General features: G+C 39.2%; 1 non-coding gene across 1 annotated transcript; it reads right to left on the bottom strand.

The window, feature by feature from the left end:
* Window positions 1-24509: 24509 nt before the first annotated feature.
* On the bottom strand, window positions 24510-24616 carry LOC139865450 (small nucleolar RNA R71). Its single transcript, XR_011764969.1, has one exon. It is a non-coding gene; the product is annotated as a small nucleolar RNA R71 (small nucleolar RNA).
* Between the last annotated feature and the right edge of the window lie 449 nt (window positions 24617-25065).

Raw genomic sequence — 25065 nt, forward strand, 5'->3', positions numbered from 1 at the left:
TTTTGCTTTTTGGTTAATGGTTGTCTAAAGTTGGTGTTATGTTAGGATCCCATGCAACATTAAGGATAATGGTTAACAAAAATGCTAGTATGTTCTCTCTAATAAATGGGCATTTGTCTTTCATTAATATGTAACATCCCGCGTTTTTCCGTTAAATTTATTTTAACACCGTTTTTTTTTTTAAATAATATCTTTCGTATTTAAATTCGTCGACTCCGTTGACGAACGTTCATAATATTCTCGTTATTTAATTATAACATCTCTCGTTAACTTGCGTTTTAAAAATATTCGATCGGTTAAATCCCGCACCCGCTTCTAAACTCGAGGGACTAAAATTGACACGGGGCAAACTAGTTGACTAGGTCAACTAGTCCACCCCAATCACCACCATTCAACCATCTCCCTCTCTCTCTCTTTCTCTCTAGCAAGAACACACACACAAACCCCAACTTCATAAAATCATCATCTAAATTCGATCTAGGAGACTTACAACAAAACAAATTACATATTTGGAATCCTTGCATCTTCCTCTTCGATTTCATACCAACCTTATCTCGTTTGGGTAACTTTCTAAAATCACTAATTTTATGTGTTCTTGAGATTTTTGAGTTATAAAGTTGTTAATTAGTGTCTATGGCTCATTGTGATGTCGTGTATGTAATTTGTATGCTCGATTCGTTATTTTTGGTGTAACTAGTTCAATATGAAATTACTTGCTAAATCCATGATTTTGGATGAACAAATGTTGTTAGATTATTAAAGTGCATGTTTTAAAAGTGTTACTAGTATCATTAGCTTCATTTTGATGTATAGGTTGATTAAGGAAACTCCAAAAACATGATTATTGATTTTGAGATGTTTGACTAGGGTTTGATAGTTCTTGACATGAATTTTTGGATGCTTGAATGCCATGGAATGTTAATTATTAGTGTTTAGTTGTAATGTATGTTTCATTACCCTCAAAACGGCATATTATATGTGTGAATTGGTTTCCCGAAACTCAAATTGCATTTGAAGAACTTGAAACCTTAAAAATGAACGTTTAATGATCACTTGATGAGTTTTCGGCTATTATAAATGATGTTTTTGTTTGGTGAAACATATTTAGTTGTGTTCCTTGTCAAAAGAGCTTTCCAACGGTATAAGATACGTCTTCTAGTTGTTTACGGTTTGAGTTTTGCGTTTGTTTGAAAATTGACCAAGTCTTGAACAAGTGAAACAGGCCTGGGACCAGGCCACGGCCATTGTCGCGGCGCGACAGGCCTGGCCGCGGCGCGGCATAAGCCGTGCCCAGCTTCTGTCTCCAATGTCCGTTTCACGTGAAATGTTTGCCATGTTTTAGACTTCCAATTCGCATGCAACTTGTTCTAACATGCTTATATATGAATAACTAGCATAGAAAATTTGTCCGAGACCCGACCCGAACATGTTGACTTTTTCGTTGACTTTGACCAAGTTTGACTTTTTGTCAAACTTAACCAATTAATTATGCAATCTTTCTAACATGATTCTATACTTGTATCTTGCATGAAACTTGACAATTTGACTCACATGCTTCATAATCGAGTCGTAACGAGCCATAGGACTAATTGAACATCTTTGACCGTTTGTGTTACCGTTATTGATATAACCTATATGTTTAGGTCAAGACTAGCCTTGTCCTTGCACACGGTTACTTGTTGAAGTACTTTATTAACTCTTGTACTCAAGGTGAGATCATAGTCCCACTTTTTCAATCACTTTTATTCTTTACATCGTGGGCTGAGAAACACATACATTTCATACTTATTTACTTTTCATGCTTTTACATTGTGAACAAATACGAATACAAAGATGCATACGAGTTTGAACAAAAGTCCTCAATCCAATTATCATTAGTTCCACTTGCAGGGTGTAAGTGTAAGCGTGTAATTATGTTGTGTGGCCATACGGGTTTAACAAACCCTCATTCAGACGGTTCGCTACCGTTAGTGAATGAAATATAATTTCAACAATGTATAGTGTAAGTTCTAACACTAAATTCAAAATTCAGAGGGAAGATTCGGTTAAGCCTTGATAATTGGGTGCTCGTGATACAAATACTATTTTGGAATGTGAATGATTCTGGTTGAGCAATTCTTAAAGAACCTTGTGGTTCAATACAATTTACTTACTAAACCTATGATTTCACCAACGTTTTTCGTTGACAGATTTCTATGTTTTTCTCAGGTCTTGCACGATATGTGATACATGCTTCCGCTCATTATTTGATACTTGCTTTGGATGTCGAGTATACATGCTTTTCATGGAGCGTCTTTTGACTTTACTTTAAACTGTGTCGCCTAGATTTCAATCGTACTTATAACGTTGTAACTTAACTTTTGGTTGAACAATTCTTGTAAACTTTGAAACAATCTTTATTTTGAAATGAAGGCGACATATTTTGGTCAAACGTTATCTTAAAGACTTATAATCAGGTAATGGGACCCACGTAGCCGACGCCGTCACTTGACGATTTGTCGGGGTCGCTACAGGTGGTATCAGAGCCTTGGTTGTAGGGATTTAGAGTTCATTTGTGTCCACCCCGAGTCATAGGGTACATAGGTGAATCTAGACTACAACCGGCATATAGACTGAAGTAGGAATTACTTGACTATTTGTGCATTTATACTCGAACTCTTCTATCATATCTAACTCGTATTCGATCTTGATCTTACGTTGATAAATTTTGTTGACGCGCCACCTTGACTTTATGAAGTAATGTTAAATGCACATGAGAATCAGGGTAATATAATTTCCGGGATTATATTACGGTGATTCATATGGACATTCCGACATTATGACATAAAGAATTTAAGGCGAGTCAAGGAAAATTTTCTCTACATCATCATTCCATATCATGATTAGTATTATTGAGAATACTAATCAAAGATATTCTTGTGTCTTGAAGGAACAATGCCTCCCCGTCGCGGGCCACGTAATGAAACTTCCGAACAAGCTTTTCAACGCATGATAGCCGCCGCCATAGGTGCGGCTATGGCTAGTACCTCCTCCGACATCAATAACAACCACAACCACAACAACCATGGAGCCGGAAATTCAAACGAGGGTTGCTCCTACAAAACTTTCATGGGGTGCAAACCTCACACCTTCGATGGGACCGGAGGACCGGTTGTGCTCACCCGATGGTTTGAGCAAACAGAAGCCGTTTTTAGCATAAGCGGTTGTCGGGACCAAGACAAAGTCAAATATTCCACCCACACTTTTGCCGGTATCGCCCTCACATGGTGGAATACATATGTGCTGTCGGTGGGTATCGATGAAGCCCACACACTCTCATGGGCCGACTTAAAGAAAAAGATGATCACCGAATACTTCCCGCGCGAAGAGACCCGTAAGCTCGAACACGAACTAAGAAATTTAAAAGCGGTCGGGAATGACCTTAAGGCCTATAATCAACGATTCTCCGAACTTGCTTTGATGTGCCCAAATCTTGTGAACCCCGAATCTTTAAGGGTTGAACTTTACATGGATGGTCTCCCCAAGAGCATCAAACAAGGAGTAATGTCATCCAAACCCGCTAACCACCAAGAGGCTTTGAATATGGCCCGCCAATTGATTGAAACAGTGGACGAGATTGAAGTGCCGGCACGTAAAGCCGAGGATAAGTCGGGTGACAATAAAAGAAAATGGGAAGCCCCCCAATCAAGCAATTACAACAACCCCGCCAAGAAGCCCTTCATCCCCAACGGCAAGAAAGGTTATACCGGACACCTACCGTATTGTAACGAGTGCTACAAACATCATTTAGGTGAATGTGGCAAACCATTTTGCTTGAAGTGTCAAAGAAGTGGCCATGTAGCCCACGATTGTAGGAATACCGCTCCCGTCGCCCAAAAGGAGCACAATGCACCCAAGACGGGTGTTTGTTTTGAATGTGGCCAACCGGGTCATTTTAGGAGTGCGTGCCCAAACAAGAAAATCAACTCCAACGCACGCCGTTGAACTTTCAACATCGACACCTAGGATGCCCGAGATGACGATGGACTAGTCACGGGTACGTTTCTTCACAACAAACAGTATATTTCATACTTATTCGATTCGATTACCGCTAGATGTTTATTAACCAAGTCTTTGACTCGTGCTCTTTACATTCCACTTTTTTCCCCTAGATATTACTTAGACGATTTAAGTGACCAACGGAAAATATTGTGTGCCTATAAATTTTATTGGAGGATATACGTTAAGACTTTTGACTTGACACCTATAGAACTAGGGAGCTCGGAACCTATTCGTTAAAAAAAAAAAAAAAAAAAAAAAAAAAAAAAAAAAAAAATGTTTCCCCATCATCTTGTATAGATTATCGTGAACTGAGTAATTTTCGGTTGGAAACCGATACCCTCTCCCTCGCATCCATGACCTCATGATTTCTTGCATGAATCCCGTGTGTATTCCAAAACGACCTCCGTTCCGGTTATCATCAATTGGGGGTTAAGGGAGACGATGTCTCCTGAGTCTTTTCCGAACTCGCAACGTTAGTTGTAAATCCCTCTTAGTACCATTCGATTTATCCAAGGCTCGTCCGTATTCATGAACCTCCTAAACCACGTATGCAACTTATCTAGACAAATCTGTTATCACATTTATAGATGACATCTTAACTTATTCAAGTAAAGAAGGCAAACGAACAACATCATCATCTTACGCTCGAACTTTGAGAAAAGAGCAACTCTATACCAAATTCTCCGAGTGAGAATTTCTGTTAAACGAAGTCAAATTTTCTAGACCATGATGTTAATGGTCAAGGCATTACAATCAATCTCGAAATCAAGCCACACGTGATCATGAAACTCTCTCAACTCAGACTTGTATTCGTAAAATCTTAGAACTCGCCTGTTATCACCGAAGATTCATTTCTGACTTTTCTCGTGTTACCCGACTTTTAAACTCGTTAACTCACTAAGGGAAAACTTTAAACCTCTCCGTGTTCGAACCTTGAGCGTGATTCTTCACACCAACATTTCTAGTTAAAATCGTATAGCAACAGATGGAACTCAAACATGGAAATATTTCTACATGAACGCCGAAAGGCATACTCTCTCGACTCAAAAATTAACGTAACTAAAATTCGTTAGTTTGCACGAAGAAGTCGAATACTAAATTGTGGATCCGATCAATTTTCTCGTCATCACGTACCACACTACACACCTCTGATATTTCACCGTTACCGTCTGATATTACTGGAATTTAAGATAGCACACAATCCAACGATACTTCACTCTTCTTTGACTTAACGCCCTTGCGTTGCTGATAATCGTCCAACCATTATTCAACCCCGAACTATACAATTACGTGTACTATCTCGTTTCTCTTTCAGGCTTCATTTTTTTTTTACAACTAGAGGCACGTTATGGCAACCTCGAGATGTAAGCTCATCCTATTCAAAGTCCTCATTTCACTCCTATCCTCATCGCTCGCATTTCCGTTAAGGAAACTCCTTGTAACATTTCTCCATGGATAGAGAAACTCCTCATATTACATTAGTATTCGCCACGAGGGTGAATAGTCCTAACGAACATTTTTCGAACCCTAACTGACTTGTTCAAACATATCTTAAGAAATTCTATTCCAACACGGTGTATCTTCGTCATTTATCCTGTATTGAAATACTCGTTTCACCTCTAGCGTTGCAAGAGACCTTGGGAACCCGCTTAGACATATGTACCGCGTATCTTCCACAACCGACGAACCGAGCAAACGTACGATTCAATCTTGGAAAGACATGTTACAGACTGGTATTGTCATCTTTAGTAGTTCCGCTTACTGCGACAGCTATCACTCGTATATTAACGCAGCACTTCCGAAACCCTATATGACCGCAAATGTCATACCCCTGTTCATTTAACCAAAGCATGCGGCAAGCAAATCGCCAAATCTGAACTCCATCAAGAAACAACAATTGAGATAATCCAAGTCCGAGAAGGGCTCGAGACGACCCGTAGTCGCCCAAAAGAGTCATACCAAACTTAGATGAAAACCTCACAAATCCCAGTGTGTAACCGCGTAATATTGAGAAACCGCACCTTGGAAAGGTGTAATCCAATTTGAGAAATCGAGAAAGGCTATATCCGCAATATCGAACCTTTTGAAACCTTGGGGCGTATTGGAACCGCTTCCTATCGTTTAGAACTTCCGACTCAATTAAGTTTCCGTTTACCTTACATTACGAGTAACAAACTTAGAAACGTGTCCTGTGGAACAGGAGCGTGCAATCCTGCTAGATACATCAACTATCGATGACAACTTCTCTTCATAGGGAAAAACCAGTTGAAACCGGAGATCGTAAAACCAAACCCAAATACAACGTAAAACCCTGACTATCCAACTCATGAGAACACTCAAGGACGTACTTTCACTTATTCATTGCATGGACAACGTAAAGTCTCGAGTAAGAGATATCGACTACTACTTCCAACTAAATTTCGGGACGAAATTTCTTTTGAGTTGTGGATAATGTAACATCCCGCGTTTTTCCGTTAAATTTATTTTAACACCGTTTTTTTTTTTAAATAATATCTTTCGTATTTAAATTCGTCGACTCCGTTGACGAACGTTCATAATATTCTCGTTATTTAATTATAACATCTCTCGTTAACTTGCGTTTTAAAAATATTCGATCGGTTAAATCCCGCACCCGCTTCTAAACTCGAGGGACTAAAATTGACACGGGGCAAACTAGTTGACTAGGTCAACTAGTCCACCCCAATCACCACCATTCAACCATCTCCCTCTCTCTCTCTTTCTCTCTAGCAAGAACACACACACAAACCCCAACTTCATAAAATCATCATCTAAATTCGATCTAGGAGACTTACAACAAAACAAATTACATATTTGGAATCCTTGCATCTTCCTCTTCGATTTCATACCAACCTCATCTCGTTTGGGTAACTTTCTAAAATCACTAATTTTATGTGTTCTTGAGATTTTTGAGTTATAAAGTTGTTAATTAGTGTCTATGGCTCATTGTGATGTCGTGTATGTAATTTGTATGCTCGATTCGTTATTTTTGGTGTAACTAGTTCAATATGAAATTACTTGCTAAATCCTTGATTTTGGATGAACAAATGTTGTTAGATTGTTAAAGTGCATGTTTTAAAAGTGTTACTAGTATCATTAGCTTCATTTTGATGTATAGGTTGATTAAGGAAACTCCAAAAACATGATTATTGATTTTGAGATGTTTGACTAGGGTTTGATAGTTCTTGACATGAATTTTTGGATGCTTTAATGCCATGGAATGTTAATTATTAGTGTTTAGTTGTAATGTATGTTTCATTACCTTCAAAACGGCATATTATATGTGTGAATTGGTTTCCCGAAACTCAAATTGCATTTGAAGAACTTGAAACCTTAAAAATGAACGTTTAATGATCACTTGATGAGTTTTCGGCTATTATAAATGATGTTTTTGTTTGGTGAAACATGTTTAGTTGTGTTCCTTGTCAAAAGAGCTTTCCAACGGTATAAGATACGTCTTCTAGTTGTTTACGGTTTGAGTTTTGCGTTTGTTTGAAAATTGACCAAGTCTTGAACAAGTGAAACAGGCCTGGGACCAGGCCACGGCCATTGTCGCGGCGCGACAGGCCTGGCCGCGGCGCGGCATAAGCCGTGCCCAGCTTCTGTCTCCAATGTCCGTTTCACGTGAAATGTTTGCCATGTTTTAGACTTCCAATTCGCATGCAACTTGTTCTAACATGCTTATATATGAATAACTAGCATAGAAAATTTGTCCGAGACCCGACCCGAACATGTTGACTTTTTCGTTGACTTTGACCAAGTTTGACTTTTTGTCAAACTTAACCAATTAATTATGCAATCTTTCTAACATGATTCTATACTTGTATCTTGCATGAAACTTGACAATTTGACTCACATGCTTCATAATCGAGTCGTAACGAGCCATAGGACTAATTGAACATCTTTGACCGTTTGTGTTACCGTTATTGATATAACCTATATGTTTAGGTCAAGACTAGCCTTGTCCTTGCACACGGTTACTTGTTGAAGTACTTTATTAACTCTTGTACTCAAGGTGAGATCATAGTCCCACTTTTTCAATCACTTTTATTCTTTACATCGTGGGCTGAGAAACACATACATTTCATACTTATTTACTTTTCATGCTTTTACATTGTGAACAAATACGAATACAAAGATGCATACGAGTTTGAACAAAAGTCCTCAATCCAATTATCATTAGTTCCACTTGCAGGGTGTAAGTGTAAGCGTGTAATTATGTTGTGTGGCCATACGGGTTTAACAAACCCTCATTCAGACGGTTCGCTACCGTTAGTGAATGAAATATAATTTCAACAATGTATAGTGTAAGTTCTAACACTAAATTCAAAATTCAGAGGGAAGATTCGGTTAAGCCTTGATAATTGGGTGCTCGTGATACAAATACTATTTTGGAATGTGAATGATTCTGGTTGAGCAATTCTTAAAGAACCTTGTGGTTCAATACAATTTACTTACTAAACCTATGATTTCACCAACGTTTTTCGTTGACAGATTTCTATGTTTTTCTCAGGTCTTGCACGATATGTGATACATGCTTCCGCTCATTATTTGATACTTGCTTTGGATGTCGAGTATACATGCTTTTCATGGAGCGTCTTTTGACTTTACTTTAAACCGTGTCGCCTAGATTTCAATCGTACTTATAACGTTGTAACTTAACTTTTGGTTGAACAATTCTTGTAAACTTTGAAACAATCTTTATTTTGAAATGAAGGCGACATATTTTGGTCAAACGTTATCTTAAAGTCTTATAATCAGGTAATGGGACCCACGTAGCCGACGCCGTCACTTGACGATTTGTCGGGGTCGCTACATAATATGGGTCACTAACTTATTAAAATTGGGCTAATTAAATAGTCCACTAGCTAGTGTAGGGTGGGCTAAGGTCCAACAAGGTAGAAAGTCCAACAAGACTAGCTAGTGTGCTCTAGTAAATTACTAAGCATAATTAACATCCAAAAACCCAAGTAATTGTTATTATAAAATAACAGTTAGTATTTCGTATTCATAATATTCCGATTATGACCAAAGTTAAACGTGTACACAGTACGTGGTTCGTTCTAAACGTCAAGTGACACTAACGCTCATAAAGGCTTCCGGGGATCAAGTTAAGTACCCTACGTACTTAAAGGCATGTTTTCACATATAAACGAAAGTAATCCACATATAGTAAGATCCCAGAGTATAATATAGCTAAGTACGCACAAATACGCAGTTTCGTGAAAGCACAAAGCACAAAAGCAAGTCGAAAAAGTCAGGTCGTTACATTACCCACCCGTTAATGAAAATTTCGTCCCGAAATTTTAAGCTGAGGTAGATGGTAGAGTTGCGAAGAGGTGAGGATACTTCTGCTTCATCTAATCCTCTTGCTCCCAAGTAAACTCAGGTCCTCGTTTTGCATTCCATCGGACTCGAACGATCGGAATCTTGTTGCGTTTCAAGGTCTTGACCTCACGGTCCATAATTTTGACATGTTCTTCCACGAAATGGAATTTGTCATCAATCGTAAGCTCCTTGAGAGGTATGACGAGTTCTGGTTCAGCAAGACATTTCTTCAGATTCGACACGTGGAAAGTGGGGTGAACTGCACTCAATTGAGTCGGAAGATCCAATCGGTAAGCAACGGGTCCAACACGCTCCAAGACTTCAAAAGGACCAATATATCGCGTAATCAACTTCCCACGCTTTCCGAAAGGGATTACACCTTTCCAAAGTGCGACTTTCAACATAACGCGATTGCCGATTTGAAATTCGCGATCTCCACGTTTAAGGTCGGCATAGCTCTTTTGACGATCACGGGCCGTCTTGAGCCTCGCTTGAATTTGGACAATCTTCTCGGTTGTTTCATGGACGAGTTCTGGACTGGTGAGTTGCTTTTCACCTACTTCGGCCCAACAGATAGGAGAACGACATTTACGACCATACAATGCTTCAAAAGGTGCGGCCTTAATGCTTGCGTGATAGCTGTTGTTCTAAGAGAATTCGGCTAGCGGCAAGTGCTTCTCCCAAGCCTTTCCGAAATAAATAACACAAGCACGTAACATGTCCTCCAAGGTTTGGATCGTGCACTCGCTCTGTCTGTCGGTTTGTAGGTGATACGCAGTACTCATATCTAGACGTGTTCCCAAGGCTTCTTGTAAAGAATGCCAAAATCTGGAAGTGAAACGAGTATCGCGATCTAAGATAATCGATAAGGGTACACTGTGACGAGATACAATCTCCTTTATGTATAATTGTGCCGGTTTCTCCATCGTATCAGTTTCCTTCATGGCTAGGAAGTGTGCAGATTTGGTAAGATGGTCAACGATAACCCAGATGGTATCATAACCGCCTACCATCTTCGGTAGTTTTGTGATGAAATCCATTGTTATTCCTTCCCACTTCCATTGCGGGATTTCGGGTTGTTGAAGTAACCCAGACGGCTTCTGATGTTCGGCTTTGATCTTGGAACAAGTTAAACACTTTCCAACATATGCTGCAACATCTCTTTTGAGGTTTGGCCACCAATATTGAACCTTGAGGTCGTGGTACTTCTTACCAGCTCCTGGATAGATTGAATACCTTGACTTATGGGCTTCGTCTAGAATAAGGCTCCGTAAATCTCCATAACTAGGCACCCAGATTCTTCCGGCAAAGTATCGGAGTCCAGTCTCCTTCACCTCAAATCGAGAAACGAGAATGTTCAAGTGCTCTTGAGAAATATTCTCCTCCTTGAGAGCCTCTTCTTGAGCTACGCGGATCTGGCTGTTGAGATTCATCTGAATGGTGATGTTCATAGCACGAACACGAAGAGGTACCATTCTCTCCTTTCGGCTCAAGGAATCGGCTACAACATTTGCCTTGCCAGGGTGGTAACGAAGTTCACAATCATAGTCGTTCAACGTCTCAATCCATCGACGTTGTCTCATATTCAGTTGCTTCTGATCAAAAATGTGTTGGAGGCTTTTGTGGTCGGTGAAGATAGTACTCTTGGTTCCATACAGATAGTGTCTCCACAGTTTGAGTGCAAAGACAACGGCTCTAAGTTCAAGATCATGAGTAGTGCAGTTTCGCTCGTGAATCTTCAGTTGTCGGGAGGCGTAAGCAATAACCTTCTTCCGTTGCATCAATACACACCCAAAACCTTGTCAGGAGGCATCACAATACACAACGAAGTCATCACCGCCTTCGGGAAGGGATAGAATAGGAGCGGTGGTTAACTTCTGCGTCAGGGTTTGGAATGCCGACTCTTGCTCTGTTTCCCAAATGAACTTCTTCCCCTTATGAGTTAAAGCAGCCAAAGGACGCGCAATCAAAGAGAAACCTTCGATAAATCTTCGATAGTAACCGGCGAGGCCTAAGAATTGGCGAATATGAGTAGGAGTAGTGGGGGTTTCCCACTTACTGATAGCTTCGATCTTTGTGGGATCGACTTTGATACCCTGATCGCTCACAATATAACCGAGAAATTGAACTTCCTTCAACTAAAATTCGCACTTAGAGAATTTGGCATAAAGTTGCTCTTGTCTCAAGAGTTCTAACATGAGTCGAAGATGTTGCTCATGTTCTTCTTCGCTTTTGGAATAGATGAGGATATCATCTATGAAGATGATAACAAACTTGTCCAGGTATGGCTTGCATACACAATTCAAGAGATCCATAAACATGGCAGGTGCGTTGGTTAAACCGAATGGCATCACGAGAAACTCATAATGGCCAAAATGAGTTCGGAATGCAGTCTTCAGTACATTGCTCTCCTTCACCCTCAACTGATGATAACCTGATCGTAAATCAATCTTGGAGTAAACACTGGATCCTTGTAGCTGATCGAAAAGATTGTCAATCCTAGGAAGGGGATACTGATTCTTGATCGTCAACTTATTCAGTTCACGATAATCGATACACATGCAGAAAGATCCGTCCTTCTTCTTCACGAACAAAATAGGTGCGCCCCAAGGTGATGAACTCGGTTGGATAAACCCTCGGTCTAGCAATTCCTGTAGTTGACTCTGCAACTCTTGCAGTTTGGAAGGTGCAAGTCGATAAGGTGCGTGAGCTACAAGTGCAGCTCCTGGCACTAGGTCGATCTGAAACTCCACTGATCTCGGCAGTGGTAATCCAGGCAACTCTTCTGGAAAGACGTCGAGAAATTCGTTCACAATTCGTACATCATCCACGCTTTTCTCCGCAGTTTCTAGCTCCTTCACATATGCAAGAATAGCAAAGCGCCCCTTCTTCATAACCTTTTGTACCTTCAAGCAACTAATATGGTTCAGCTTCGGGCTAATTCTATCTCCGTAAACAATCAGTGGCTTACCATCTTCGCGAGGTATACAAAGAATCTTCTCACCACAGATAACTTCGGCTCTTACCTTGGACACCCAGTCAATACCGACAATCACATCAAAACTTCCTAACTTGATGGGTATTAGATCAATCTCAAAATCCACTCCGGCTAAGCTGATAATACCTCCTCGGCCAATTTGGTCAACTTTCTCATGTTTTCTATTGGCTACCTCAACAAACATACTCTCATCCAAAGGTACTAACGACCAATCTATCTTAGAGCAAAAATGTCTACATACATAACTCCTATCGGCACCAGTATCAAACAGAATAGAAGCTAATAGGTTATTGATTATGAATGTACCTGTAACCAAGTCAGGATTCTCACGGGCATCTCTTGCATTCATGTTAAAGGCTATTCCACGTCCTGGCCCGCCATCCTTCTTCTTATTAGGACATTCATTCCTGAAGTGGACTTGATGTCTGCACTCATAGCACTTTCTTGGTCCATTTGGGTTTGTCCTCACAGCTGGGGCAGTGCTCTTACAATCTCTTCCGATGTGTCCAATCCTTTTGCACTTCTCACACACTACGTTGCATTGTCCAGTATGATGCTTGTAGCATCTCTTACACTAAGGAAGGGTACCCTTGTAGTTAGGGTTGGAGCTAGGATTCGGGTTCGGGTTCCTCCAGTCGTTGTTTCCTTTGAAATTCTCATACCTCTTAGCTGGGTTCTGGTCAAAACTTTTTCCCTTGTTTTTGTCCCACTTACATTTCCCATTACTAGCTCCCGATTCTGATTTCGCCTTCTCTGGCTCTTGCGGGTAATTTGATTCATCAGGGTGTGCGCCATACGCATAGCTTCCAGGACATTCGCTGGTTTCGATGAAGTGACATTTCCTTGAATGTCCTTGGGGAGTCCCCACAGATACCTCTCCATCCGCTTGTACTCCGGAGTAACCATTGTGGGGCACATCAAAGCTAACTCCAAGTACTTTCGATTATAGCCATCAAGATCAGTTCCTACAACTTTCAGTACCCAAAACTCCGCTTCCATCTTCTGAATTTCTGTTCTGGGGTAGTACTCCTCGATCAAAGCCCTCTTAAACTCTTCCCATGGTGTAGCATAAGCTTCGTCAATTCCTTGAGCCTGGGCGAACGTATTCCACCAAGTCAAAGCGCCATCCGACAAAGTACAGGATGCGAACTTAGTCTTATTCCCCTCGGAGCAGTTACTCACACGGAACACAGATTCCAACTTCTCAAACCATCTCGTCAGCCCAACTGGCCCATCTGTTCCACTAAAATTGGGGGGCTTGCACATCTGAAACTCCGTGTAAGTACACCCGTTCTGAACAGCTGGGTTAGCCGGTGAAGCTGGAGCAGGGTTGGCATTCGCTATAGCCACGGGTACTCGAGTAGCTATCATCTCCTCAATTTGAGCTGCGGTGGGGATTTCTCTCGGAACTCTTTCGTTAGCCATCGATCTTCCAAATAAAATTTTCGACTTAAGTCAAAATCCAATGATCGGTAACGTCATAGCATATGGTAAACAGTACAGAAACAACACAACACACGATAACTAAGCATGGCAACAAGCAGCAGGTAGCACAAAAGCCAACATGTAATAAAACGCCGTACAACAATTAATCAGCAATAATTCCATTCATAATAAGAAAGTTACGTACAATGGCATGAGGTTCGTACATTACATTAATGAAAAACAGGAAACTACAAACGGAATACATAAGGAAATCTAATACAATAGTCCTAGGGCGAAGGTGGGTAAATGATGTCCATTAAGTGGGACATCTGGTCCTCGAGCTCAGTTACCCGAGTAAGGAGGGCATGCACTTCCCTCGTCAGTTCCTTGACGACGGGGGATCCTGGTGGGGCAGGTGGTGCAGATGGTGCAGATGGTACAGGTGGTCCAGATGATGCAGATGTAGACGACACAGTGCGGGCGGTCTTACGCACAAATGGATCGGCAGGATAGGGTAGACCCGCTTACAGGCTGTGACTCTAACCAACTGTCCATGTGCGTCCACGAACGATCTACCTCCGTTAACCCCTGGAATAACAGTACTATCGAAACGATACCGCTTCTTTGGCGGGGTAGAGGGCCACTGCACAGGCTCCTCCTCAGGGTCCTACTCAGAATCCTCTTCGGGATCCTCCTCGCTGGAGTCGTCGGATGATGAATCGTCTGAATCGTCGAAAGGTAATGCAGGATCATCGCGGGAGGGAGAAAGCGCCTGGTCGGTGGTCATAAGTCAATATCTGCATGGTAGAATCGGTACAACACGTCCATCAGTGGTACATCTTGCCCAATGTCCATGCTCGTTACGGAAAGGACCGTCTCCATTTCCCCCAGGGATCACAGTACCACCGGAATGGTGTTGTGGCTCCGGGAGTCTAGGGCTGGGTGGTGCTGGAATCATCTCGGAATCCTCGTCTCTGTCTGAGACGTCTATCAGGTCAAGCACGAGTCCACTATCTCCAGAAGGCAAATCGCCAGAGTCGTCGAAGGGTAGCGGTGAGTCAGCAATAATAGTAGGCGAGGCAACAGCCGTCTCTGAGTCACTCTCAAAGTCAAAGGTCATGGGCAGCATGTCTGATATCTGAACAAGGAAAAATAACTTTTTCCATGTCAGCAAGACATATAGCAAGCACGTAATCAGGCACCACATCAACCTAGATCGTCTACTACAGTACATAGCATAGCAATAACAACAGTACTAAACAAAATAACATGCAATCGAAAGTAGACAGCAGCATGCAGTAAAGAGGATAAGCAATAGCATACGGCAAGTTCACATAGCAGTAAGGGTAAGCAGTAGCATGCAGTAAGATACAGCAGTATAAATAAGCAGTAAAAAGTAAACGAGCAAGTTGTAGATTAGTCCTATTAGTGAATCCTACTCGGTCTGGTCTAGACTCACTAATGGAACCTAATTTCCTACAACCAATGCTCTGATACCAAATGTGATGCTCCATACAAAACCATCGTTTACGATTCATCAACAACATGATCATTACAAGGTCAAACACTATATGCTGTTTGAAAACCAGTTTTGCAATCATAAAAATATAGCGTTTTAAAAAAGATAATGTGACACAAAGGTCGTTACAAAGTCATTGTTTGAAAATAACATAAGTTACGAATGTAAAAGAAAATTCCATCATTGAGACATCTCTAAGTAATGCAGCGGAAATCTAACACATCAGGTCCATAACAGCAAGTCTATAACACCAAGACAGCAATTCTAACAGTAGAAGAAACATCGTCTAAGTACCTGAGAAATACACGCCTAAAAGTCAACATAAATGTTGGTGAGCTATAGTTTGTAATCAGTAAAGTAATGTAGACCACGAGATTTCAGTGCTTCAATTAGCAGTTTAAATCAGTAAGAAAAGTATATGCTTAACCGTGGGCAACCGGTAACTAGACGTAACGTATGTATATCACTCCCTAAAAGTGTACTTGGCGAGTGCGTTTGTCCTCGAAGTATTAAACACCCGTTGTCTGCTAGCGCGACTAGCCCGAGTGGGTTGTCAAACCCTATGGATCCATATCTAAGATTCGCGTACACGGTTAGGAAACCAATGATTAAATGTTACCGAGCTAAGGGGAATCTTTGTGCCGTTATGTTACCCACAAATATATAAAGTTTAAGTACTCGTGTCTAGTATGTAAAATGTAAAAAAATGCATGTATTCTCAGTCCCAAAAAAGTAAAAAGTAGTAAGGGATGCTATAACTTACAGTGAATAAGCAGTAAAAGTTGATACGAAAAGTATGCAGGTAGTAAGTCGGTCCGAAAGGTCGTCAACCTAAGTAAAAGGTCATAGGTCAGTACGTTGTCCCCAAAAGTTTAAAAGTGAATAAATTAAGTTTAAGTTTCATCATCAACATCATCGTCGTTCATCAAAACTAAGGTAAGTTTAAAAAGAATAGTGATCGAAACAAAAGGCTGATTTGGACAGCTGTAACGACCTCTATACAAATCGAAAAGATGCGTAGTCAGTGGCCATGGCTCCGTATGTGAGTCCTCTAACCTTTGACCAATTTTCAGAACCTAACTCGTCTTTGTTTGACCATGGAAATGGTTTAAGTGCGAGTAGGTCAGAAATTTCAGCACAACGTTACAAAGGCGTAGTGACTTTCGGAAAGCTATAAATCCTAAACCGTATATCGGATTAAGGCGAGGCCAAAATGAAAAGTCATTTACTCGAAATGAACTATATGAAAATCAGTTTTACAGAAGTCCAGGAGTCTGATCAGACCACGAAAAATAGCAAACAAGTGATCCAGTGAGATTCTTGGTGCTTGATGCTCATCACGGTTCTCATCCTTGATGCTTGTAGCTTCAAGTGTACAACTCATTGATGTGTTAGCATCACTTTGACTAAGATTCAACTATCAACACACAATATGTTAAGACCAAGTAAGAATACAACTCACTTAAGAGTCTTAGAAGGATGATGAACCAAGGTTACATCATATTCTTAGTGTTAACACAAATACAAGTTCTATTTACAACTAAAGCTACAAACTTTCCATCAAAAGTAATGAAGATTCAACAAATTTAGAAAACCTAGATCTAACAAAAGTAATGAAGATTCAAAGCTAGAAAGCTTGAATCTTGGTTGTTCTTGAAGATCCTTGAAGCATGAAGCTTGATCTTCAAGTTACATGAAGATTATAAACACAAGTTTGAATCTTTACAACAAAATAAAGAGATTAAAAGCTACAAGATTTAGATCTACAAAATAGGTGAAGATTCAAAGCTAAAAAGCTTGAATCTTCCATGTTCTTGAAGGATTCAAATCCATGTTTGAATCTACAAGATGTAACAAGACCAAAAGCTAAAAGCTTGATCTTTAAATGATGATGATGATGTCCTGGATGAGAAGGGAAGAAGAAGAGAAAAAAAATTTAAAACTTACACTTTTTAGAGTGAGAAAGACTAGAGAGAGAATTAGAGAGTAAGTGTGTGTAAATTGTAAATGAAATCAAGTGTGAAATGGGATGAATAAGCTTGGTATTTATAGAAGGTGAGAGTATGGGGAGGTGGTGGTGGCCGTGGGGTTTAGGGGAGACTAGGGGGACACCTTTTTGCTTTTTGGTTAATGGTTGTCTAAAGTTGGTGCTTATGTTAGGATCCCATGCAACATTAAGGATAATGGTTAACAAAAATGCTAGTATGTTCCCTCTAATAAATGGGCATTTGTCTTTCATTAATATGGGTCACTAACTTATTAAAATTGGGCTAATTAAATAGTCCACTAGCTAGTGTAGGGTGGGCTAAGGTCCAACAAGGTAGAAAATCCAACAAGACTAACTAGTGTGCTCTAGTAAATTACTAAGCGTAATTAAGCATCCAAAAACCCAAGTAATTGTTATTATAAAATAACAATTAGTATTTCGTAGTCATAATATTCCGATTATGACCAAAGTTAAACATGTACACAGTACGCAGTTCGTTCTAAACGTCAAGTGACACTAATGGTCATAAAGGCTTCCGGGGATCAAGTTAAGTACCCTACGTACTTAAAGGCACGTTTTCACATATAAACAAAAGAAATCCACATGTAGTAAGATCCCAGAGTATAATATAGCTCAGTACGCATAAATACGCAGTTTTGTGAGAGCACAAAGCACAAAAGCAAGTCAAAAAAGTTGGGTCGTTACATGTCATCATCATCATCATTGTCATTATTCATCAAAGCTAAAGTAAGTTTAACAAGAATAGAGATCGAAACAATAGGCTGATTTTGGACAGCTGTTACGAACTCTATACAAATCGAAAAGACGTGTAGTCAGTGGCCAAGGCTCCGTATATGAGTCCTCTAACTGCTGACTAATTTTCATAACCTAACTCGACTTCGTTTGACCGTGGTGACGGTCTAAGTGCGAGTAGGTCAGAAATTTCAGCACAACGTTACAAAGGCGTAGTGATTTTCGGAAGACTATAAATCCTAAACCGTATATCGGATTTAGGTGAGTCTTAAACGAAAATTCATCTACTTGAAACTAACTATCTGAAAATCAATTTTCCATAAGCCCAAAGAGTCTGATCAGGCCCAAAAAAACAGCAAACAAGTGCTCCGGTGGGTTTCTTGGTGCTTGATGCTCATCACGGTTCTCATCCTTGATGCATGTAAGCTTCAAGTGTACAACTCTTTGATGTTTTAGCATCACTTTGACCAAGTTTTAATCATCAACACACAACTAAGAGTAAAAGCTATCATTCTACAAGTTTTTAACATCAAGGTTGCCTCGTTATTGCATAAACCCAATAAAGCTTCCACCTTTGTCCTTTTTACACAAGTTTATGCATCTTCATCATATGAGATGATGAAGACTTGATCTTTATCATCACAACAATCACAAAAAGGTTCCAAGTAAGTGAGATCTACAATAATAACTTAGATCTCAAGTATTAAGAAAACCCAAAGATAGAAAGCTTGGATCTTTACAAGATTAATGAGACCATAAGCTAGAAAGCTAAGATCTAGTAAAAGTAATGAGACCATAAGATAAAAAGCTAAGATCTTTTACAAAATAATAAAACCCTAAGCAAGAAAGCTTGGATCTTTAATGTTCTTGAAGATCCTTAAAGCAAAAGACTAGATCTTCAAGTTACATGAAGATCATAAACACAAGTTTTGATCTTTATAACAAAATAAAGAAATCATAAGCTAGAAAACCTAGATCTAACAAGTAAATACAGATTCAAAGCTAGAAAGCTTGAATCTTTCATGTTCTTGAAGGATTCAAACCCAAGTTTGAATCTACAAGATATAACAAGATCAAAAATCTAAAAAGCTAGATCCTTTAATGATGATGATGTCGACATTGAGAAGAGAAGAAGAAGAAAATTTAAAACTTACACTTTTTAGAGTGAGAAAGACTAGAGAGAGAATTAGAGAGTAAGTTTGTGTAATTTGTGAATGAGATCAAGTGTAAAATGGGTGAGGTTTGTGTGGTATTTATAGTGGGAGATGGGGTGCTTGGCTGTAGGTTATGAGGGGATAAGGGGGGAGACAACTTTTGCTTTTTGGTTAATGGTTGTCTAAAGCTGGTGTTTATGTTGGGATCTCATGCAATAATTGTGATTATGGTTAACAAAAATGCTAGTATGTTCCCTCTAATAAATGGGCATTTGTCTTACATTTATATGGGTCATAAACTTATTAAAATTGGGCTAATTAAATAGTCCATTAGCTAGAGTAGGGTGGGCTTGAGTTCAACAAGGTAAAAAGTCCAACAAGACTAACTAGTGTGCTCTAGTAAATTACTAAGCGTAATTAAGCATCCAAAAACCCAAGTAATTGTTAATAGAAAATAACAATTAGTATTACGTTGTCATAATATTCCGATTATGACCAAAGTCAAACGTGTATCAAAATACATAGCTCGTTCTAAACGTCAAGTGACACTAACGGTCGTAAAAGCATTCGGGGATCAAGTTAAGTAACTACGCACTTAATGGCACGTTGTATGGTATTAACTCAAGTAATTAATCATGAAATAAGATCTTAGAATATAAGATAGCTCAGTACGCACAAATACGCAGTTTCGCAGAAAGTAACAAGCGCAAAAGCAAGTCGAAAAAGTCGGGTCGTTACAGAGATAGTAGCCCCAACATGATTCTCGATGTACCTAAAATACAATATTAAATATAAACAAGTATCATAGTTGTATTTAAACAGACACAACAATTCACATGTTAAGGTATTACTTATCCTAATATCTAAAAGTACAAAATTCACCTTTAAAAATAGTAAAATGTCATTTTTTAAATCTAAACTGCTTCAAACAGGGGAAAGCCTTAAGGAAGTATTGCTCGTAGCTTCGTTTTCTAGTTATCTTGCGAAAATGGGACTAATCTGTAATTGGAAATTTTTCAGAAAAAAGTCTAGACAAAATTTTACCCGATTTTGTGGGGAATGTAGTGACTTCAAATATGTGTTTTGCGACCATTAATTATCATCAGAACAAAACTACACTCTCATATATGAAATTTTAAAATAAAAACAAAAATAACGTTATGAATCTAGAGAAATAAAAAAGTGGCTAAAAGTACTCGAACAATAAAACCAAAACGTTATAAAAGTAAGAATGTTTTGTAGCTAGTGGTGAGATAGTATCCCCAACATGATTCTCGTTGTACCTAAATACAATATTAAATAAAAACAAGTATCATAGTGATATTTAAACAGGCAAAACAATTCACATGTGAAGGTATTACTTATCCTAAGATTTTAAAGTGCAAAATTCACCTTTAAAAAAATACTAAAGTGACATTTTCGAAATCTAAACTTCTTCGAACAGGGGAAAGTCTTAAGGAAGTCTTGCTCGTAGTGCCGTTTTCTAGTTAACTTACAAAAATGGGCCTTATTTGCAATTGAAAATTTTTCAGAAAATTTCCCACAAAATTTTGCCCGATTTTGTGGGGAATGTAGTGACTTCAAGTATGTGTTTTGCGGCCATTAATTATCATCAAAATAAAACTACACTCTCATATATTCGAGTTCAAGTTAGAATTTAGAAAAAAAAAAATAAGGTTATAAATCTAGAGAAATAAAAAAGCTAAAAATACTCGAACAATAAAACCATGACGTTATATAAGCAGCAATGTTTGGTAGCTAGTGGTGAGATAGTAGCCCCAACATGATTCTTGATGTACCCAAATGTAATATTAAATAAAAACAAGTATCATAGTGGTATTTAAACAGGCACAACAATTCACATGTGAAGTTATTACTTATCTTAAGATCTAAAAGTGCAAAATTCACCTTTAAAAATAGTAAAATGTCATTTTCGGAATCTAAAGTGCTTCGAACGGGGGAAAGCCTTAAGGAAGTCTTGTTCGTAGCACCGTTTTCTAGTTATCTTGCAAAAATGGGCCTAATCTCCAATTGTAAATGATTCGGAAAATTCTTCACAAAATTTTGTCTGATTTGGTTGGGAATTAGTGACTTCAAATATGTGTTTTGCGGCCATTAATTATCATCAAAATAAAACTACACTCTCATATATTCGCATTCAATATAAAATTTAGAAACAAAAACAAATATAAGGTTATGAATCTAGAGAAATAAAAAAGCGGCTAAAAATACTCGAACAATAAAACTAAGACGTTATATAAGCAGCAATGTTTTGTAGCTAGTGGTGAGATAGTAGCCCTAACATGATTCTCCATGTACCCAAATGCAATATTAAATAAAAACAAGTATCATAGTGGTATTTAAATAGGGACAACAATTCACATGCGAAGTTATTACTTATCGTAATGCAAAATTCACCTTTAAAAATAGTAAAACGTCATTTTCGGAATCTAAACTGCTTCGAAAGGGGGAAAGTGATATCGGCTAAAAGTCACGTTTTCACCCCGGTATTAAGGCCCAAAAACAATAAATTTCCGAGCTTTATCGCCAAAATGCACGCTTTATTGGATAAAATTGAAGATCAAGTAATTACGAAGACGGTGCAAAAAGAATCGAGAGAATCGGAGCTAAAACGAAGATTATAGAGCGAAAACGATGAAAGACAAGAAACCAAGCTACGATCAAGAAAAATCAAGTTACGATCCAGTGAATTCAGCAAACCAGGGCAGGCCAAACGGCTTGCCAAATGGCCAAGCAAACGGGCATAAAAAACGAGCCACCATTGCAAACGGGCCCTGCAAACGGCTTGCCAAACGGCCTGCCAGCCGTTTGCAGGTAATATTCACTTCTATTTAAAGGGTCTTTGTCATCCATTTTTACATACACTTCAATTCACTTCTTTCTCTTTCTATAATACTAGTCATACTCTCAAGGTCTTCGACTCCATGCTGGAAACCTATTACCTGGAGAAGAATGCCGAATATTGTATTAGGAGCGGTCTGGAGTTTGAAGTTATCACTTTTGTATTTGAAACTCGTTTAATCTACTGGTACTTCTATCCTTTGTCTTTATATAATGTATTCCATTACTATGCTTGTGATATTGTTGCCATGATTAGCGAGTAGTTATCTTTAGTGTATGCTATGATGTAGTCAGTTATAATGCCGAAATAATATTATGGTTTGTGTATGATGTCGAGATACTTTCCGATTATGCTTTAAACTCAATCGCTTTTCCAACTAATAGAACGTAGTTATTGGCTCTGTTATTAGGAAGTCGCAAACCCCGATTCAGAGTACACTATCTATGTCACCCATTTGTAAGAGAAGTCTATCGGATACAACGTAAGTTTGACTGAGGCACACTAGTTGTAGTAAGTCCACCGAGCCTTGGATTCCGACTGAGGACTCTTTCATAGTGAAACATCTAACTAGACCTCTAGTACATTGTCAGTCCTAGACCATGCTAGTGTAGTCACCAAGCATATAAACATCGTACGTGCACGCTGAAGCACAACGGTTGTTGTAAGCTGCACCTCTGCTACGTAAGGCCTTGGAACACGGTCAGTGCTTATTAGTACACTTCACCATAACGCGGTCTCAAGCATTGCATCCAGCTTGAGGGATTCTTAGTTAATCAAGGAACCGTTTGTTTAAACACATAAAGGATTGGACCGTTAAGATAACCGAACGTGTTCATGGAAGTCAAACCTGAATTGGCCATGGTGTTCTTTATGGTTGAACACTTTTAAGGGCCTAACTCTCTTTTAAACCCAATCATTAACGAAAGCATCGAGACACATCACACCTCTCGGATATGGCAAACCCTGTATTCTATTATGCTTAAGAAAGTTTAGACCTTTGTGGAATGTTAATACGTCATCCAACCGAGTCGCTCAATTGGATGAGCAATCTGAACATGTATGTCTGTAGTCATACTGCACGGGCATTGAGGGTAAGGGACGTTGCTGTCTATTCAGAATCTTCAAGCCTAACGCATTACCCAGTAACATGTCTTATGATAGGGGCGTTTATGACTAGTGTAATGTATATAAGGTCACTACCTATTCATGAGCCAGCATTCCATAATCTCGGCAAAGTAACTGATGAAATCATAGTATGCACTTGTTTTAACCTTATCTGAATTACAAATTTTATCGCATTTACTTTACTTTATCTTATAAACTAGAAAACCCAAAAATTAGGTATATCACGCTACTCCTTCACTGTAAAATTATCTTAAGCTTTAATTATAGGTTCGATTCTACTGATATCTTAAAAATATGACCCTAGGTCATACTTCCCTTACTCATAATAAGGAGTAGTACGATTTAGACCCCGCTAAATATAAATTTAAAACTATTGATTCCCCCTCTTGGCAGCTGATTCTGACGCCTTGCGGCCTGACGACACCGCATAAATAAAACCGTTCGTTTCGGCCATTTAGAGAGAGGGATATCAAGTTTTTGGCGCCGCTATCGAGGAACTGGTATCAGATAATACTGCTTTTATCAAACTTATTCGCAAGCATCTAGTGGTTTCTAAGAAAGACAATTATACACGGACTTGATTGTTGGATTTTCCGAGCAGTCTCCAATTATATTGGAACCAAAAGGATCCTGCCTCTTCGTAGTCGGCCTGGCCACTTGGTTTGTTGAATAGTTCATGCGAAGCTCTGTTATCGAAATACCAGGGAATCAGTAGAAAGAACCAAAAACATATTTAAAGTTAGGATAATTAAATTAGAATACCTTAGATTAAATTAGGAACTTAGCTTATCTACTTAATACAAAAAGTCATACCCAATATATGACCCAAACCTGATCTAGACCAGGGCCGTTGTTATTTGTACCTGATCCAGACACAATAATCTCTAAAGCATGCATGCAAGAACGAATCAGAAATCGAATGGCGTTACGTGTTACTTTAGCAGAAAACACCAAACCCTCGATTGAAGGTCGAGGAGGACCGATCAGATTCCCAGAGATTCAAGAACACTCATTCGAGTTAAAACATCACATCATACAGCTCATCCAAAATAGCTATCAGTTTCATGGATTACCGAATGACGATCCTAACTCTCACCTTGAAAAAATTCATATCTCTTTCAAACTCTTACAAACAGCCAGGGATAGGACAAGATATAGTCCGGCTATACTTGTTTCTCTATTCTCTCACTCATCATGCACAAACATGGTTCGAAGGACTACAAAATGACTCTATCACGTCATGGACGAAGATGGCTACTAAATTCCTAACCAAATATTTCCCTCCTTCTAAACAAACCAAACTCAAGAATGACATCATTAACTTTAAACAAAGTTATGATGAATCTCTTTACATTGCATGGGAGCGATTCAAAACCCTGCTGAAGAAATGCCCTAATCACCAATTAGAACGGTCAGCTCAAATCTGTACCTTCTACAATGGTCTTATGATAAATCATAGGAAGACGCTCGATGCAGCAACTCAAGGAAATCTTATGAACCCAACCGCAGACGAAGCATGGGAGTTGCTCGAGAACATGACAATGCATCATCATGATTGGAACAGTGGTGAAACAACTTCATCATCTGCCTCACTCTCCGCACTTAACAATCAAACAGAGGCCATCAAATCCCTCACAGATAAGATGGAATCTCTTGCCAAACAACTCAGAGAAATGAAGACAAAGCCGTAGCAAGTTAACCAGGCTCAGGCCTGTGTTAATTGTACCAAACCACCACCCATTGAAGAATATCAAGTTGAGTACGAGAACCCCGACTGCTCAGTCTGTTACGTTTAATACCCAGCTCGTCAACCAAATCCCGGATTCAATCAACAACCTAGGGTTAACCAGTTTC

This window comes from Rutidosis leptorrhynchoides, chromosome 8 (genome assembly GCF_046630445.1).
Source record: "Rutidosis leptorrhynchoides isolate AG116_Rl617_1_P2 chromosome 8, CSIRO_AGI_Rlap_v1, whole genome shotgun sequence".
NCBI classification, from domain to species: Eukaryota; Viridiplantae; Streptophyta; class Magnoliopsida; order Asterales; family Asteraceae; genus Rutidosis; species Rutidosis leptorrhynchoides.